Source organism: Felis catus, chromosome C2 (genome assembly GCF_018350175.1).
Source record: "Felis catus isolate Fca126 chromosome C2, F.catus_Fca126_mat1.0, whole genome shotgun sequence".
Classification (NCBI taxonomy): domain Eukaryota; kingdom Metazoa; phylum Chordata; class Mammalia; order Carnivora; family Felidae; genus Felis; species Felis catus.
In genome coordinates, this window is record NC_058376.1 from 132059102 (window position 1) to 132077225 (window position 18124).

An 18124-nucleotide genomic window follows, 5' to 3' on the forward strand; every position below is an offset into this window, starting at 1 on the left:
GGAGTTTATTTTTGTAAATGGTGTGAGAAAGTGGTCTAGTTTCAACCTTCTGCATGTTGCTGTCCAGTTCTCCCAGCACCATTTGTTAAAGAGGCTGTCTTTTTTCCATTGGATGTTCTTTCCTGCTTTGTCGAAGATGAGTTGGCCATACGTTTGTGGGTCTAGTTCTGGGGTTTCTATTCTATTCCATTGGTCTATGTGTCTGTTTCTGTGCCAATACCATGCTGTCTTGATGATGACAGCTTTGTAGTAGAGGCTAAAGTCTGGGATTGTGATGCCTCCTGCTTTGGTCTTCTTCTTCAAAATTCCTTTGGCTATTCGGGGCCTTTTGTGGTTCCATATGAATTTTAGGATTGCTTGTTCTAGCTTCGAGAAGAATGCTGGTGCAATTTTTATTGGGATTGCATTGAATGTGTAGATAGCTTTGGGTAGTATTGACATTTTGACAATATTTATTTTTCCAATCCATGAGCAGGGAATGTCTTTCCATTTCTTTAAATCTTCTTCAATTTCCTTCATAAGCTTTCTATAGTTTTCAGCATACAGATCCTTTACATCTTTGGTTAGATTTATTCCTAGGTATTTTATGCTTCTTGGTGCAATTGTGAATGGGATCAGTTTCTTTATTTGTCTTTCTGTTGCTTCATTGTTAGTGTATAAGAATGCAACTGATTTCTGTACATTGATTTTGTATCCTGCAACTTTGCTGAATTCATGTATCAGTTCTAGTAGACTTTTGGTGGAGTCTATCGGATTTTCCATGTATAATATCATGTCATCTGCAAAAAGCGAAAGCTTGACTTCGTCTTTGCCAATTTTGATGCCTTTGATTTCCTTTTGTTGTCTGATTGCTGATGCTAGAACTTCCAGCACTATGTTAAACAGCAGTGGTGAGAGTGGGCATCCTTGTCGTGTTCCTGATCTCAGGGAAAAAGCTCTCAGTTTTTCCCCGTTGAGGATGATGTTAGCTGTGGGCTTTTCATAAATGGCTTTTATGATCTTTAAGTATGTTCCTTCTATCCCGACTTTCTCAAGGGTTTTTATTAAGAAAGGGTGCTGGATTTTGTCAAAGGCCTTTTCTGCATCGATTGACAGGATCATATGGTTCTTCTCTTTTTTTTTGTTGATGTGATGTATCACATTGATTGATTTGCGGATGTTGAACCAGCCCTGCATCCCAGGAATGAATCCCACTTGATCATGGTGAATAATTCTTTTTATATGCCGTTGAATTCGATTTGCTAGTATCTTATTGAGAATTTTTGCATCCGTATTCATCAGGGATATTGGCCTGTAGTTCTCTTTTTTGACTGGGTCTCTGTCTGGTTTAGGAATCAAAGTAATACTGGCTTCATAGAATGAGTCTGGAAGTTTTCCTTCCCTTTCTATTTCTTGGAATAGCTTGAGAAGGATAGGTATTATCTCTGCTTTAAACGTCTGGTAGAACTCCCCTGGGAAGCCATCTGGTCCTGGACTCTTATTTGTTGGGAGATTTTTGATAACCGATTCAATTTCTTCGCTGGTTATGGGTCTGTTCAAGCTTTCTATTTCCTCCTGATTGAGTTTTGGAAGAGTGTGGGTGTTCAGGAATTTGTCCATTTCTTCCAGGTTGTCCAATTTGTTGGCATATAATTTTTCATAGTATTCCCTGATAATTGTTTGTATCTCTGAGGGATTGGTTGTAATAATTCCATTTTCATTCATGATTTTATCTATTTGGGTCATTTCCCTTTTCTTTTTGAGAAGCCTGGCTAGAGGTTTGTCAATTTTGTTTATTTTTTCAAAAAACCAACTCTTGGTTTCGTTGATCTGCTCTACAGTTTTTTTAGATTCTATATTGTTTATTTCTGCTCTGATCTTTATTATTTCTCTTCTTCTGCTGGGTTTAGGCTGCCTTTGCTGTTCTGCTTCTAGTTCCTTTAGGTGTGCTGTTAGATTTTGTATTTGGGATTTTTCTTGTTTCTTGAGATAGGCCTGGATTGCAATGTATTTTCCTCTCAGGACTGCCTTCGCTGCGTCCCAAAGCGTTTGGATTGTTGTATTTTCATTTTCGTTTGTTTCCATATATTTTTTAATTTCTTCTCTAATTGCCTGGTTGACCCACTCATTCGTTAGTAGGGTGTTCTTTAACCTCCATGCCTTTGGAGGTTTTCCAGACTTTTTCCTGTGGTTGATTTCAAGCTTCATAGCATTGTGGTCTGAAAGTATGCATGGTATAATTTCAATTCTTGTAAACTTATGAAGGGCTGTTTTGTGACCCAGTATATGATCTATCTTGGAGAATGTTCCATGTGCACTCGAGAAGAAAGTATATTCTGTTGCTTTGGGATGTAGAGTTCTAAATATATCTGTCAAGTCCATCTGATCCAATGTCTCATTCAGGGCCCTTGTTTCTTTATTGACCGTGTGTCTAGATGATCTGTCCATTTCTGTGAGTGGGGTGTTAAAGTCCCCTGCAATTACCACATTCTTATCAATAAGGTTGCTTATGTTTATGAGTAATTGTTTTATATATTTGGGGGCTCCGGTATTCGGCGCATAGACATTTATAATTGTTAGCTCTTCCTGATGGATAGACCCTGTAACTATTATATAATGTCCTTCTTCATCTCTTGTTACGGCCTTTAATTTAAAGTCTAGTTTGTCTGATATAAGTATGGCTACTCCAGCTTTCTTTTGGCTTCCAGTCGCATGATAAATAGTTCTCCATCCCCTCACTCTCAATCTAAAGGTGTCCTCAGGTCTAAAATGAGTCTCTTGTAGACAGCAAATAGATGGGTCTTGTTTTTTTATCCATTCTGATACCCTATGTCTTTTGGTTGGTGCATTTAATCCATTTACATTCAGTGTTATTATAGAAAGATACAGGTTGAGAGTCATTGTGATGTCTGTATGTTTTATGCTTGTAGTGATGTCTCTGGGACTTTGTCTCACAGGGTCCCCCTTAGGATCTCTTGTAGGGCTGGTTTAGTGGTGACAAATTCCTTCAGTTTTTGTTTGTTTGGGAAAACCTTTATCTCTCCTTCTATTCTAAATGACAGACTTGCTGGGTAAAGGATTCTCGGCTGCATATTTTTTCTGTCTAGCACCCTGAAAATCTCCTGCCAATTCTTTCTGGCCTGCCAAGTTTCAAAAGAGAGATCAGTCACGAGTCTTATAGGTCTCCCTTTATATGTGAGGGCACGTTTACCCCTTGCTGCTTTCAGAATTTTCTCTTTATCCTTGTATTTTGCCAGTTTCACTATGATATGTCGTGCAGAAGATCGATTCAAGTTACGTCTGAAGGGAGTTCTCTGTGCCTCTTGGATTTCAATGCCTTTTTCCTTCCCCAGTTCAGGGAAGTTCTCAGCTATTATTTCTTCAAGTACCCCTTCAGCACCTTTCCCTCTCTCTTCCTCCTCTGGGATACCAATTATGCGTATATTATTTCTTTTTTGTGTATCACTTAGTTCTCTAATTTTCCCCTCATACTCCTGGATTTTTTTATCTCTCTTTTTCTCAGCTTCCTCTTTTTCCATAACTTTATCCTCTAGTTCACCTATTCTCTCCTCTGCCTCTTCAAGCCGAGCTGTGGTGGTTTCCATTTTGTTATGCATTTCGTTTAAAGCGTTTTTCAGCTCCTCGTGACTGTTCCTTAGTCCCTTGATCTCTGTAGCAAGAGATTCTCTGCTGTCCTGTATACTGTTTTCAAGCCCAGCGATTAATTTTATGACTATTATTCTAAATTCACTTTCTGTGATATTATTTAAATCCTTTTTGATCAGCTCATTAGCTGTTGTTATTTCCTGGAGATTCTTCTGAGGGGAATTCTTCCGCTTGGTCATTTTGGATAGTCCCTGGCGTGGTGAGGACCTGCAGGGCCCTTCCCCTGTGTTGTGGTGTATAACTGGAGTTGGTGGGCGGGGCCGCAGTCAGACCTGATGTCTGCCCCCAGCCCACCGCTGGGGCCACAGTCAGACTGGTGTGTGCCTTCTCTTCCCCTCTCCTAGGGGCAGGATTCACTGTGGGGTGGTGTGGCCCGTCTGGGCTACTTGCACACTGCCGGGCTTGTGATGCTGGGGATCTGGCGTATTAGCTGGGGTGGGTAGGCAAGGTGCACGGGGGCAGGAGGGGCAGGCTTAGATCGCTTCTCCTTAGGTGATCCTCTTCAGGAGGGGCCCTGTGGCAGCGGGAGGGAGTCAGATCCGCTGCCGGAGGTTTGGCTCCACAGAAGCACAGAGTTGGGTGTTTGCGCGGAGCGAGCAAGTTCCCTGGCAGGAACTGGTTCTCTTTGGGATTTTGGCTGGGGGATGGGCGGGGGAGATGGCGCTGGCGAGCGCCTTTGTTCCCCACCAAGCTGAGCTCTGTCCTCAGGGGGCTCAGCAGCTCTCCCTCCCTTTGTCCTCCAGCCTTCCCGCTTTCCAAGCAGAGCTGTTAACTTATGACCTCCCAGACGCTAAGTCGCGCTTGTTGTGGGAACACAGTCCTTCAGGCCCCTCCACTTTTGCAAGCCAGGCTCGGGGGCTCTGCTTGGCCGGCGAGCCGCCCCTCCGCCCCGGCTCCCTCCCGCCAGTCCGTGGAGCGCGCACCGCCTCGCCGCCCTTCCTACCCTCTTCCGTGGGCCTCTCGTCTGCGTTTGGCTCCAGCGACTCCGTTCTGCTAATCCTCTGACGATTTTCTGGGTTATTTAGGCAGGTGTAGGTGGAATCTAAGTGATCAGCAGGACGCGCGGTGAGCCCAGCGTCCTCCTAAGCCGCCATCTTGCCGCTTCTCCTTGTTTGTTTTTTTTTTAACAAGGCCTGCCTTTAGGAGAAAGTAGTCAGCCAGAACCTAACCTGCTGGGGTGTTATCAGAGGCTAACTGACCTTGGAGAAGCAAATACCCAATTCCAGTCCACTCTAGCAATCCTGACCCACCTAAAAGAAGAGAAAAAACTGAGAAGCACTTGTGAAGTTCACAGTCCAGAGGCATAAGTTCACTTAAAAAATTGAGACCTAAGTGGGGCGCCTGGGTGACTCAGTTGGTTAAGTGTCCAACTTCAGCTCAGGTAATGATCTCATGGGTTCGTGACTTCGAGTCCAGCGTCGGGCTCTGTGCTGACAGCTCAGAGCCTGGACCCCCTTTCGGATTCTGTGTCTCCCTCTCTCTCTTCCCCTCCCCTGTTCATGCTCTGTCTCTGTCTCTCAAAAAGTGAATAAATGTTAAAAATATATATTTAAAAAAATTGAGACCTAATCATAGGACTATAGAAGGCTTCCCCTTGCCCCACACCTCACCACCCCATTACAAAAGACCTATTTACAGCAGCCCCTTTTGCCCACGATATCATGTCTGACCACCAAGAAAAAATTACCAGGCATACCAAAAGGCAAAAAACACAGTTTGGTGAGTCAGAGAAAGCATCTGAACCAGACATGTCAGGAATGTTAGAATTATCAGATGAAGAATTTAAAATAATTATAATTCATATGCTAAGGGCATATTCCAATATTATAATATGGTGGTGTGTTAATCACTTAACTCTAGTATAAATGGTATATGATAGAAATATTAAAAATAACTACAGTTCCAATAATTTGTTGCTGGATATACAATATAAAAAATGTAGATTGTAACATCAAAAACAAAACGGGGCACCTGGGTGGCTCAGTCGGTTAAGCATCTGACTTCGGCTCAGGTTGTGATCTCATGGTCCGTGAGTTCGAGCCCCACGTCGGGCTCTGTGCTGACAGCTCAGAGCCTGGAGCCTGCTTCAGATTCTGTGTTTCCCTCTCTCTCTGACCTTCCCCCATTCATGCTCTGTCTCTCTCTGTTTCAAAAATAAATAAATGTTAAAAAAAATTAAAAAAACAAACAAACAAAAACAAAATGAGGTGTGGAGACTAAAAGGGGAGAGTTTATGTATGCAATCATAGTTAAGTTCTTATCAGTATAAAATACACTGTAATATCTGTAAGATACTGTATGTAAGCCTCATGGCAACCACAGAGCAAAAATCCACAATAGATAAAGGATAAAGAGAGGAGATTCAAAGCATGCCACCACAGAAAATCATCAAAGGAAGAAAACAAGAGAAGAAGAAAGGAACCAAAAAAAAAAAAAAAATTACAAAGAACCAGAAAATAGGAAGATGGTAAGTTCTTACCTATTGATAATTGTTTTAAATGTAAATGGATTAGGGGTGACTGGGTGACTCAGTTGGTTGAACATCAGACCCTTGATTTCAGCTCAGGACATGATCCCAAGGTCGTGGGATCAAATGCTGAGCATGGAACCTGCTTGAGATTTTCTCTCTCTCTGCCTCTGCCCTCTCCCTCATTCATGCGTGCTCCATACACAAACAAACAAATGTAAATGATTAAATTCTCCAACTAGAAGATATAGCATAGCTGAATGGATTAAAAAAAAATTTTTAAAGCCCAAACCTATATGCTACATACAAGAGACTCACCTCAACTTTAAGGATACCTATAGGTTCAAAGTGAGAGTGCAGAAAGGTATTCTACACAAAAGGAAATCAAAAGAGAACAGAGTTAACTATAGTTATATCAGTCAAATTAGATTATAAGCAAAAATTGTAACAAGAGACAAAGAAGGTAATATCAAATAATAAAGGAGTTAATTCATCAAGAGGATATAACAATTGTAAATACACATGCACCCAATGTTAGAACACCTACATATATTAAGCAAATATCAACTGAAAGATCTTAATGGAAAGGGTAGACAACAATACATTAGTAGAGGACTTCAATACCCCACGTTTGATAATAAATAGATCATTTAGACAGACAATCAAGAAGGAAACATGAGACTTGAACTGCACATTAGACCAAATGGAATTAACACATATGTAGAACATTCCACCCAAAAGCAGCAAAATACACATGAAAGACTTGCCAGAATAGACCATATGTTATTTCATAAAACAAATCTTAGCAAATTTTATTTTTTTTTTTTTAATTTTTTTTTTCAACGTTTATTTATTTTTGGGACAGAGAGAGACAGAGCATGAACAGGGGAGGGGCAGAGAGAGAGGGAGACACAGAATCGGAAACAGGCTCCAGGCTCTGAGCCATCAGCCCAGAGCCCGACGTGGGGCTCGAACTCGCGGATCACGAGATCGTGACCTGGCTGAAGTCAGACGCTTAACCGACTGCGCCACCCAGGCGCCCCATTCTTAGCAAATTTTAAAAGACTGACATTATACCAGGTACCTTTTCTGACCACAAAGGTATGAAACTAGAAGTCAATAGCAGGAGAAAAATTGGAAAATTCGCAAATATGTAGAAATTAAACAGCATAGTCCTGAACACATAACAGGTTAAAGAAGAATTTGAAAGAGAAATTAAAAATCTCTTGAAACAAACAAAAAGGAAGTACAATATACCAAAACATCTGAGATGCAGCAAAGGCAGTTCTAAAAGGGAATTTTATAGCAATAAATACCACATAGGGAAAAAAGATATATGTATATATACTTTAAAAACCTTAATGTTTGAGAGAAGAAAAACCTTAATGTTATACCTCATGGAAAAAGAAGAATAAACTAAGGCCAGAGTTAGCAGAAGGAAGAAGATAACAAAGATTAGAACATAAATAAATAGAGAGTGGGAAAAAAATAGATAAGATCAACATAACCAAGCATTGGATTTTTAAAAAGATAAACAAAATTAACAAATCTTTAGCCAGACTTTCCCACTAAAAAGAGGATTCATAAATAAAATTATAAATGAAAGAAGAGATATTACCACAGAAATATAAAGGATGATAAGGGATTACATGAACATTAGAGAACTGATATGAACTATGAATTATAAACCAACAGGTTGGACAGCCCAGATGAAAAGGATTAATTCCTAGAGACATACAAGCTGATAAGGCTGAATCATTAAGAAATAGAAAATTTGAACAGACCAATAGTGAATAAAGAGATTGAGTCAAAAACTTCACAACTCAGAAAAGCTCAAAAAAGCTGCCTTCATGAGGGAACTTGACCAAATATTTAAAGAAGAATTAATGGCAATCCTTCTCAAACTCTTCCAAAAAGTGGAAAATGGAAAACTCCAAAACTCACTTTAAAAGACCAGAATTACCCTCATACAAAAGCCAGATGAGGGCACTACAAGAAAAGAAAACTACAGGCCAATTTCTCTGATGAATATAGATGCAAAACTTCTCAACCAAATGCTAGCAAAACATATTCAACAGTACTTTAAAAAGATCATACAACATTAACAATTGGGATTTATTCCTGGGATGCAAGGATATTTCAACATATGCAAATCAATGTGACATACCATGTTAATAAAATGAAATATAAAAATCATATGATCATCTAAATATGTGCTGAAAAGACATTTGACAATATTCAACATCCTTTTATTATAAAAAAGAACTTTCAGCAGAGAGGATTGAGTGGGGAACATACCTCAGTATAATAAACGCCATACATGACAAGACCACAGCTAACATCACACTTAATGGTGAAAAGATGAAATCTCTAGAATCAGGAACAAGACAAGGGAGCCCACTATTACCATGCTATTCAACATAGTACTGAAAGTCCTACCCATTGCAATTACGTAAGAAAAGAAAAGAAGATACTGAGAGTACAGAGGATTTTGCTGATGATTGAGTTCTAGAAGATGCAGTGAGAGTTTAAGGAGACAGGTAGAAGAAGGGACAGAAGGATTAGGGGGGTGCACAGAGCCTGATGGGGGTAAGAGTTCAGCTAATCTTGGAAGACCTGATTCCTATGGTGGCTAATATGGAAAGGACTATAGCACATGACAGAAAAGCCCAAAAGACTCTGAGAATTCCCAAATCAAGTGTCATAAGGAGGAAAGGACTGTGCCAAGTTGAGTTCACCCCACTTACAGCCATTCAAATTAAAGCATTTTAAAAACATCGTGGGTCCCAAAGACACTTCTCAGTGGATAGGGTTGGGACCTCTGCTGTATATCCACTCTTCTCTTCCCTAACTGCCCCTCAAAGGCATATGGCATAATCTCTTCAGTGAATTTAGGCTCCAACAAAGACCTGAAGATCTTTTGACTTCAAGCAGCTTTAGGTTCTAGCCTTGCCAAAATCGTTAAAGTGAAAAATAGATTAAAATTCCAGGAACTAGGGGTGCCTGGGTGACTCAGTTGGTTAAGTGTCTGACTCTTGATTTCACCTCAGGTCATGATCTCACAGTTGTGAGATCGAGCCCCACATTGAGCATGCTCAGCATGGAGCCTGCTTAAGATTCTCTCTCTCCCTCGGGGCACCTGGGTGGCTCAGTCGGTTGAGTGTCCAACTTCGACTCAGGTCATGATCTCACGGTCTGTGAGTTCGAGCCCCACGTCAGGCTATGTGCTAACAGCTCAGAGCCTGGAGCCTGCTTCTGATTCTGTGTCTCCCTCTTTCTCTGCCTCTCCCCCGCTCATGCTCTGTCTCTCTCTCTGTCAAAAATAAATAAACATTAAAAAAAAAAAAGATTCTCTCTCTCCCTCTTCCTCTGCACCACCCCCCTGCCACTTGCACTCTCTTGCACATACACGGGCTCTCCCTCTCTAAAAGTAAAATAAAACATAATATAATATAATAAAATAAATAAAATCTCGGGAATTTTCTGGGCCTTAGATACTTGCTTGAAGTGGCAGAAGGAACAGGTATAGGAACAAGCACAAATTAATATTTTAACATATCACATAGCAATCGAATCGTATTAATTTGGACCTTATTAATTCAGAGTTAATAATTTAGACACTTGTCATGAATGGAAAAAATATTTTAAGGAACAAAATCATGTTAGTCAGCAAATCCTACTTGTATACAATTTATTTTCTGATTACAAATGATTCTTCTCTACTCATTAAGGTTTGTCTAAGGGAGCTCTATTAGAGTAGGTATGGTAAATTTTGTTTCATTTTCATTTTGGAGATTCATCAAAAAATGGTCTATTTTGGGACGATGTATATATGCCACTTACAACTACATAAGCCTCAATCCTCCATCTATCTATGAAAATTATAATTCTTACCTGACAGAGCTCTGTGAGGATAAAATACAAATGCAGTAAAAGTTGAAAATACACTAAACCAGAAGGTTAGGTAATGTTTAAAATTTTTTAAATGTACTGGGCAGCTCTCATGTCTAGAGCACTATGCAATACCCTGGAGATACAAAGAGATACATGAAAATACCAATCCTTGAGGAATTTATCAGGTTGTCCATGTTGTCCAGGTCCCCAACTCTGAGTTGGGTGTTATGTTCTGGGGGCCATGTAGACAGCACCCAATATGAAGAGATTAACAGGTACAAAACTTCAGTTACAAAATCAATAAGTCATGAAGATGTAATATACAGGGAATATAGTCAACAATATTGGAATAACTTTGTACCATGACAGATGGTTAACTAGACTTATCGTGGGGATCATTTCATAATGTCTAAAAATATCAAATCACTACGATGCACACTTGAAACATTTAATAGCGGGCTGTGTGTCAGCCATACTTCAGTTTCAAAGAAAAAAAAAAAGTGAGCTCCTGATCCTGCATATTCATGGCTGCTCCAGAATCCGCTTGTCTTTCTTTTTCTGCCTCCTGGTTCACTTCCTGGCCAGTTCCTGACCCTCGCTTCACTGTAGTCTCTCTCTCCACTTACCGTTTAGGTCTGAAACTGAAAGTGATCCTTAGGGACTCTGGGACTAACTCTTTTCATCCCTCCTCAGGCAGCCCTACTTTAGGCTATGTGTGCTCTCCACTGCTCTGAATAGTCACTTCAACTAGGGAAGTCTTGCTCCTGCTAAGAATGTTCTCTGTCTCATGGAAGGAAATCAGGCACATAGCACACTAACCATGATATGAGGTAATACCAACTAAGAACCCAATGAGGGACCCACAGATAAAAAGTGCAATAAAAGTTCGGGGAGAGTGACCCCTGAGAGCTGGACAAATCAGGGAGGTAGGACTTGAACTGTTAGTTGTTGGAAGGGTAGAGACTGGACAAGCAGAGGGAAGGTGTGAGGCACTCTGGGAAATAGGAAGTAAATCATCACAGGGCAGAAGAGAAAGTCTTTGAGATGAAACCATCAGCTAAAGAGCAGATTCTTCAGTGGGTTGATAACAATATTGTGTTGCTGAGTTGTTTTCACCCTTTACGAATACCATTACCAACTCAATTCCTACCATCATCCCCAGGGCCCCCATCACCACCATCACTGCAGTGAACACATACATACATACCAAGAGATACCCACATACCCAAATTTTAGAAAAGTACTTTATCTTTTAATCCTAAGAACCAAAATCGTTTGGATTACTCGTGATGTTTGGTTTTCTTTTAAGGGCTTAATGATGAAAACTAGTTAGCCTGATCCCCGCCGTCGTGCTTCACTGTCCAAATATTTTGAAACCCCATAAATACAGCATCTTCCACATTTGCACCCTCCAGATTCAAACTTGCTCAGTCCATGAGGAAAATACAGGTCACTATATTATGTCAGGGTAATTATTCTAATGTCTTACCAGCGTGGTGTTCTCCTGGTCATTTCTGGGGCACTGGGCACGCAATGTTTACATTCATTGCTTTATTTATCAATTCAGCCAACATTCATTTGGTTCCTGCTATATCCCAGGCACAGGTCATGCAGTAAAAAGTAAAACCTGACAGAACCTCTGCTGTGTAAAGTGTTTGGTGTTGGAGAAGAGATGGACGTTGTGTTGGTTATCTATCATTATCTCCTGCCACATCACAAATTTACCTCCAAACACAGTGGCTTGAAACCACGGTGATTATTTACTATCCAGGACAATTTCTGTGAGTCAGGAACTTGGAAATGGTTTCACAGGGTGGTTCTGGCTAAGGTTTCTCAGGAGTACAGACGTTGGCCTGTTGAAGGCTCACCTGGAGATGGAAGATACACCTCCAAAATGGCTCCCTCACATAGCCATTGGCAGAAGGCTGCCTAAGTGATCTCATGATATGGCAGCTGGCTTCCCCTAGAATGAATAATCCAAGACAGCAAGGCAGAAATGAAAATGTCTTCCATGCTTTCACCTGAGAAGTTGTACACGGGAGTTTCCACAGTACACTAGGTTCCATACGTCAGCCTCAGTCAATATGGGAAAGGACGACACAGGGCATAAATACACGGAGGTGAGAATCATAGAGCAGAGGGGCATCGTGGAGACTGGCTGCCAGACATTACTAAAATGGTAACTCAAACAAGTGCCAAATTACAACTACATTATGGAGGTCTTTATAGTCCATGTCAAAGATATATTTTAGTCTTTATCCTAAGATTATTGAGACTCCATTAAAATGTTCTAAGTAGAGATACAAAGCTTACATTTTGAAAAGATCACTCCATGAGTCCTGTCTTGGGAAATAAAGCAGACTGGGCATTCTGAAAAGCCCCTCCTCCATTGTCATGAAATGATGAGCTACTAGGTAAATTACAACCCATATATTTTTTAATGTACTGCTGGGCCCATAAGGAAGGACAAAATATCCCTAAAGGCCAGAAAAAAAATAAAGAGTAAGTTAAAATTACAGGAGTAGGCAAATACGGACAAAAGCTGGTGCTTCTGGGGAGAAAAAGCCAATTTCAGGAACCCAGAATTTGGGGGAATCCATGACTAGCTGACTTAAGGAACAGAAGAGTCGCGCTTAGACTGAAGGAAGTCAGGAGTCACTTACGGGATCATTGAAGAAAAGTCTGTGTACTTGCAAAAGGAGCCAATATGGGAAGGAGCTCTTTCTGCTCCTTTTCTGCATGGAAAAAAAAAATTGTAAAAATAACAACAGACTTGCTGAGAAATGATTACTGTAGGCTTGCTCTAACGTGGGTCTGAGATTTATGTTTATATGATCTCTGCCTTGGGAATCCCCAGACCTAGAAGTTAGAGTTGTTCCGTGTGATACCCAACCAAAGCAAAGGCAAATTCTTCCTGAATTTTGAATGAGAATAGAAATACTAATTGTAGACTTTGTTGAGTATACAAGTTATGTTTTTAAGAGTAATGACTTAGGAAATAGAGAGGACATAATTTCCAAATTAGTAGAGGGGAATAAATGGAATATTTTTTAAAAGGTGAAAGATTTACACGATCTGAAGAGAAACCAGAGTATTGGAATATTTTTTTTTTTATTTTTTTTTCAACGTTTATTTTTGGAACAGAGAGAGACAGAGCATGAACGGGGGAGGGGCAGAGAGAGAGGGAGACACAGAATCAGAAACAGGCTCCAGGCTCCGAGCCATCAGCCCAGAGCCTGACGCGGGGCTCGAACTCACGGACCGCGAGATTGTGACCTGGCTGAAGTCGGATGCTTAACCGACTGCGCCACCCAGGCGCCCCTGGAATATTTTTTTTTAAATGCATTATTCTACCATAGGAAGGGTACAATACTAACTTTATAATATATGCAGAAAAAATACATTTATTATGTTAATTCTGGTTATCTCTGAAACCATACCATTTAGTGGTTGAGAGGATGAACTCTGGAATCAGACAGCTTGGCAAAAATTTTACGCCCAGTACTTATAAGTTGTGTGATCTCAAACAAGTCATGTGTCTTCCCTGTTCTCAGCTTTTTCACCTGTAAAGTAGGCATTATAATAGCATATATCTTTTAGAGGATTCAACGAGTTACTAAATGTAAAATTCTTAGAACAAAAAGGGATATAGAGTAAGTACTTACAATGTTACTAAGATTTACATTTAAAAAAAGAGGGGCGCCTGAGTGGCTCAGTCCGTTAAACCTCTGACTTTGGCTCAGGTCATGATGTCATAGCTTGTGAGTTTGAGCCCTGCGTCAGGCTCTGTGCTGACAGCTCAGAGCCTGGAGCCTGTTTCAGATTCCATGTCTCCCTCTCTCTCTGCCCCACTCCTGCTCACACTCTATCTCTCTTTCCTTCAAAAATAAAGAAACATTAAAAAAAAAAAGAATAACTTTTCGTTTGCTTGTTTATATACAATATATCTGTGGAAGAGTCACAATTCACTAATAAGCATGGTTGCCTGTGAGGAATAGTGGGAGACGGACTTAACACTGTAAATCTTTTATTCCTTTTGATTTTTGATCCATGTACATTTAATACTATCTACTGAAAATTAATTTGTGAAATAGATAGGTAATATATACATTAAATGAATTATAAGTTTTAAAAGACCACTTGTGTATTAGAATTGGCTAAGTGCTGTAACGAATAGACCCAAATTCCACAGAAATATATACATTGTTCAATTATCCCTGGGTACCGTTCCATGACTTTTTTCTATTCCTCAGCCTGATCTATACCTCTGTAAATAGTCCGTTTATTAAACTCTCTTCAAATTACCCAATTTGAGTCTGCCATTGAAGACTAAGCAAAGTGGAAAACACCAATCTGAGGGGTGACTGATGTGCCCAATTAGATGTGTCTCTTTTACCATTTCTTTGACACAAGTCTCATGCTGACTGTCCATCCTCTGGGGTCTCTGGTGATTAAAAGGAAACACACCAAACTTTTTGGCTTAGCTATGATTTGCAGCTCTTCACAGCTGTTTTCTCCTTAAAAACTCTCACAGCATTGAGCAATCTCTCAGCAAATTTTAACATTAAGATTGAAGAAAGTTGAGATTCTTTTTTAATGTCTGACATTCTTCCATAGTGATCAAGGTGGAAATAAGACATTTTGTATGATGTATTACATATGATGTATACTTTGGCTGTATGATACATTGTATACTGCTACAGACCCAAAATTAAAATGTTGAAAGAAATATGTGTATGACTCTTCAAAAATCTAAAGACAGTGGACACTTTGGGAACAGTTCCAAGTTTAACTGGGAAAGACATATCTCTACAATAGCTAAACTCGTGGTGCATTATTTAACTTCATCTAAGGTTAAATGCTTTAGTGAGAAAACTTACGCCATTGGGCGTATGGCTAAGTAAGAGCTGTCTGAACAATTCCACAGGCTAAGGCTATGGGCTAAGCTTTGGTAGGTCTGCAAATACTATTTATATTCATCCCAATACAGCTGAACTAGGTAAACAATTTAGTAAACAAAGGTGTTGGGAGGGGTGGGAATAGCACAAAATGTACTTGGAGGGCCTGGCAGGGTCAAATATTATGTAGGCATGTGGTGGAGGTCGGATCTTACCAAACTCATTGAGAAATCTGTGAAGGGTTTTAGGCAGGAAAGTGACATGAGTCCATTTACATTTTAAGTAGAACACTGTCCCTGCTTTGTGATAACTAAAGGAAGAGAATGGATGCACAGAAACCACACTGGAGACTACTGCAATGGTCCAAGTAAGAGGTGTTGTGACGGACTAGATTGATGGCAGTGAAATAGAGAGAAGTGGACAGAGTCTAGCTGCAATTTGAAAAAAAAAATTATTTTGGTTTGGTAATAGATCTGATGTGAGATATGAAGGGAAGCGAAGTGTTTAGAGCTGGTCTGTTAGTTTCTGGCTTGAGTTTCTGGGTGGATGACAGCTTTTAATGAGATGGGTGGGCTAAGAAAAAAGTGTTCTTGTCACAGTCCTAATAGCTGAGAAAATGGGTGCTTCTAACTGGACGATGTTTCTGTTTTCTTAAACCAAACAAAATCATCATCTTCAATATGGAAGTTTTCACATACTTGGAAACCAATGTTAAGGAGCAGATGTGAACATGTGAGATCAAAACAGCTGAGTGGAAGTTGAATGGCTCTCTATAAAAATGTGAGAAATTGAAGGGAGACAGCTCTGTGCTGGGGCAGGCTGGCGGGGAGGGGTGGGGGAGATTGAGAGACCCTCAGCCTTGGTGTGAACAGCAGCTGAAGATCACCTAGTAATCTCCCTCGCTAGTGGAGTGTGAGCAACTCTAGCTGTGCCTTGCCAAGCTGAGGAGTGGGCAAAGAGGCCGGGATAAAAGTTTAAATAATCCAAGGCTGGGGTAAGGGGCCATGCCATGCTATCCTCTTGGTCAAATGAAAATGGATCTTGAAAAGAAGGCTTTATCTTAAGAAAAAGATAAGAGAACTTTTCTACCCTCATTTGATCTTGAATACCTTTGTGAAGTCATACTGATAGTCAGCAGTACCAGTGTTGGGAACTTCTTCTTAAATCAATGTAGTCTCTGAATTATGTTTAATTAAACCATCGTCTCTATCCTGGCCTTAAGAAAGCTAGCAAACAGTCAGGAGTCATCACCTTTATGGCAATAACTTTTAAGTTCACACTCATAAAGACTAAAGGAACCCAGAGGTCAGGTGTCCCCACATGTAGTCTCTGTTTTTGCTCGTGATGATGTTTGACCACCCCAGACTCAAAAACTAGTTGCATTCTCTAAAGAGAATTGACTCATATTAAAAGCATTAATGAGCCATGCAGATTTTGTTGACGGCTTTTGCATGGGCAGTTGCTGTACTGCCCTTAATCAGTATGGGCCCTGATCACACACCACAAAGCAAAGTGATAAAAATTCTCATTAGACATGTTATCCTGAGTCCCTTCTTCCCCCCCCCCATCTCCCCTGGGAGTTCTCCTTGACCATTCCCTTATAGGATGCTCCATTTCTCTACGCTCCCCCCTCCAACCCCAACACCTCCCCCATTTTATTAGGCTTTTCTTTCTGAAGTGTAAACCACAACCTACCACAGATGTTAAATAAGAAGCCCTCAACGAGTGGAAGCCTTTATCCTATTTTTATCTCACAATTTTATTCACTATTGAAGTTCTTAGGTTTTGCTCGGCTTAGCTAAATCGAGTACACATGGCATCTTTCCAACTTTGCAACCATAGGCACTGTTGTTAAACCACTAATTCCTCCAGCACCAGCACCAGGAAAACAGGAAGGTTCCAATACATGTATGTGGTGCATTAAATGTATCTGGGCTTCTTGAGGACGCAGTTCCCAAGAGAGTAAGTTGAGGCCGATCCACAGAGGACCACAACTCAAAGGATGAGAGCCAGAAGAGATTGGGGGTGCTCATTAATTGATGATCAAAGCCAGAGATGGGGCTGAATGGAAAGACAACAGGCCCACAAATGGAATGTGCAGGACTCCAGGTCCCAGACATGTCACCCCTTTGTCCTGTGTCTTATTAGCATTTCCGTAGAGAGGATACAACATGGAAGAGGTAAAATACCATCCAGTCTTTCTCAACCTGAACCAGAGAAGACATATTTATTTGCGTGTCTGTTTCCCAAAATCTCCCAAGAATGATACATAATCAGTGCAATTCTAGATACAAAGGGAAGAAGTTAATTCAGAGCATGCAAAGGATGCGTTAGGTCAGTGGTTTGCAATATTAGTGAGTATCAACCCTCCCCCCACCAAGGGCTTGTCAAAACACAGACTGCTGGACCCCACCTCCAGAGTTTCTGATTCAGAAGGTATAGGGTGGAGCCTGAAAATGTGCATTTCTAATAAGCTCCTGCGCATCAGTCTGCTACTAGTCTGGGAGCACACTTGGTGAACCACCACCTTATTAGGGAATAATTCCCTTGGAGAATTCTGGTTGCTGAAGGTCTCACTGGATTAAGTCGTATGTAGTTTCTCTTCCATGTATATCAGTGTTCTGACTCATGATTTTATTTTATTTTATTTTTATTTTTTTTTATATATGAAATTTATTGACAAATTGGTTTACATACAACACCCAGTGCTCATCCCAAAAGGTGCCCTCCTCAATACCCATCACCCACCCTCTCCTCCCTCCCACCCCCCATCAACCCTCAGTTTGTTCTCAGTTTTTAACAGTCTCTTATGCTTTGGCTCTCTCCCACTCTAACCTCTTTTTTTTTTTTTTCCTTCCCCTCCCCCATGGGTTCCTGTTAAGTTTCTCAGGATCCACATAAGAGTGAAACCATATGGTATCTGTCTTTCTCTGTATGGCTTATTTCACTTAGCATCACACTCTCCAGTTCCATCCACGTTGCTACAAAAGGCCATATTTCATTTTTTCTCATTGCCACGTAATATTCCATTGTGTATATAAACCACAATTTCTTTATCCATTCATCAGTTGATGGACATTTAGGCTCTTTCCATAATTTGGCTATTGTTGAGAGTGCTGCTATGAACATTGGGGTACAAGTGCCCCTATGCATCAGTACTCCTGTATCCCTTGGATAAATTCCTAGCAGTGCTATTGCTGGGTCATAGGGTAGGTCTATT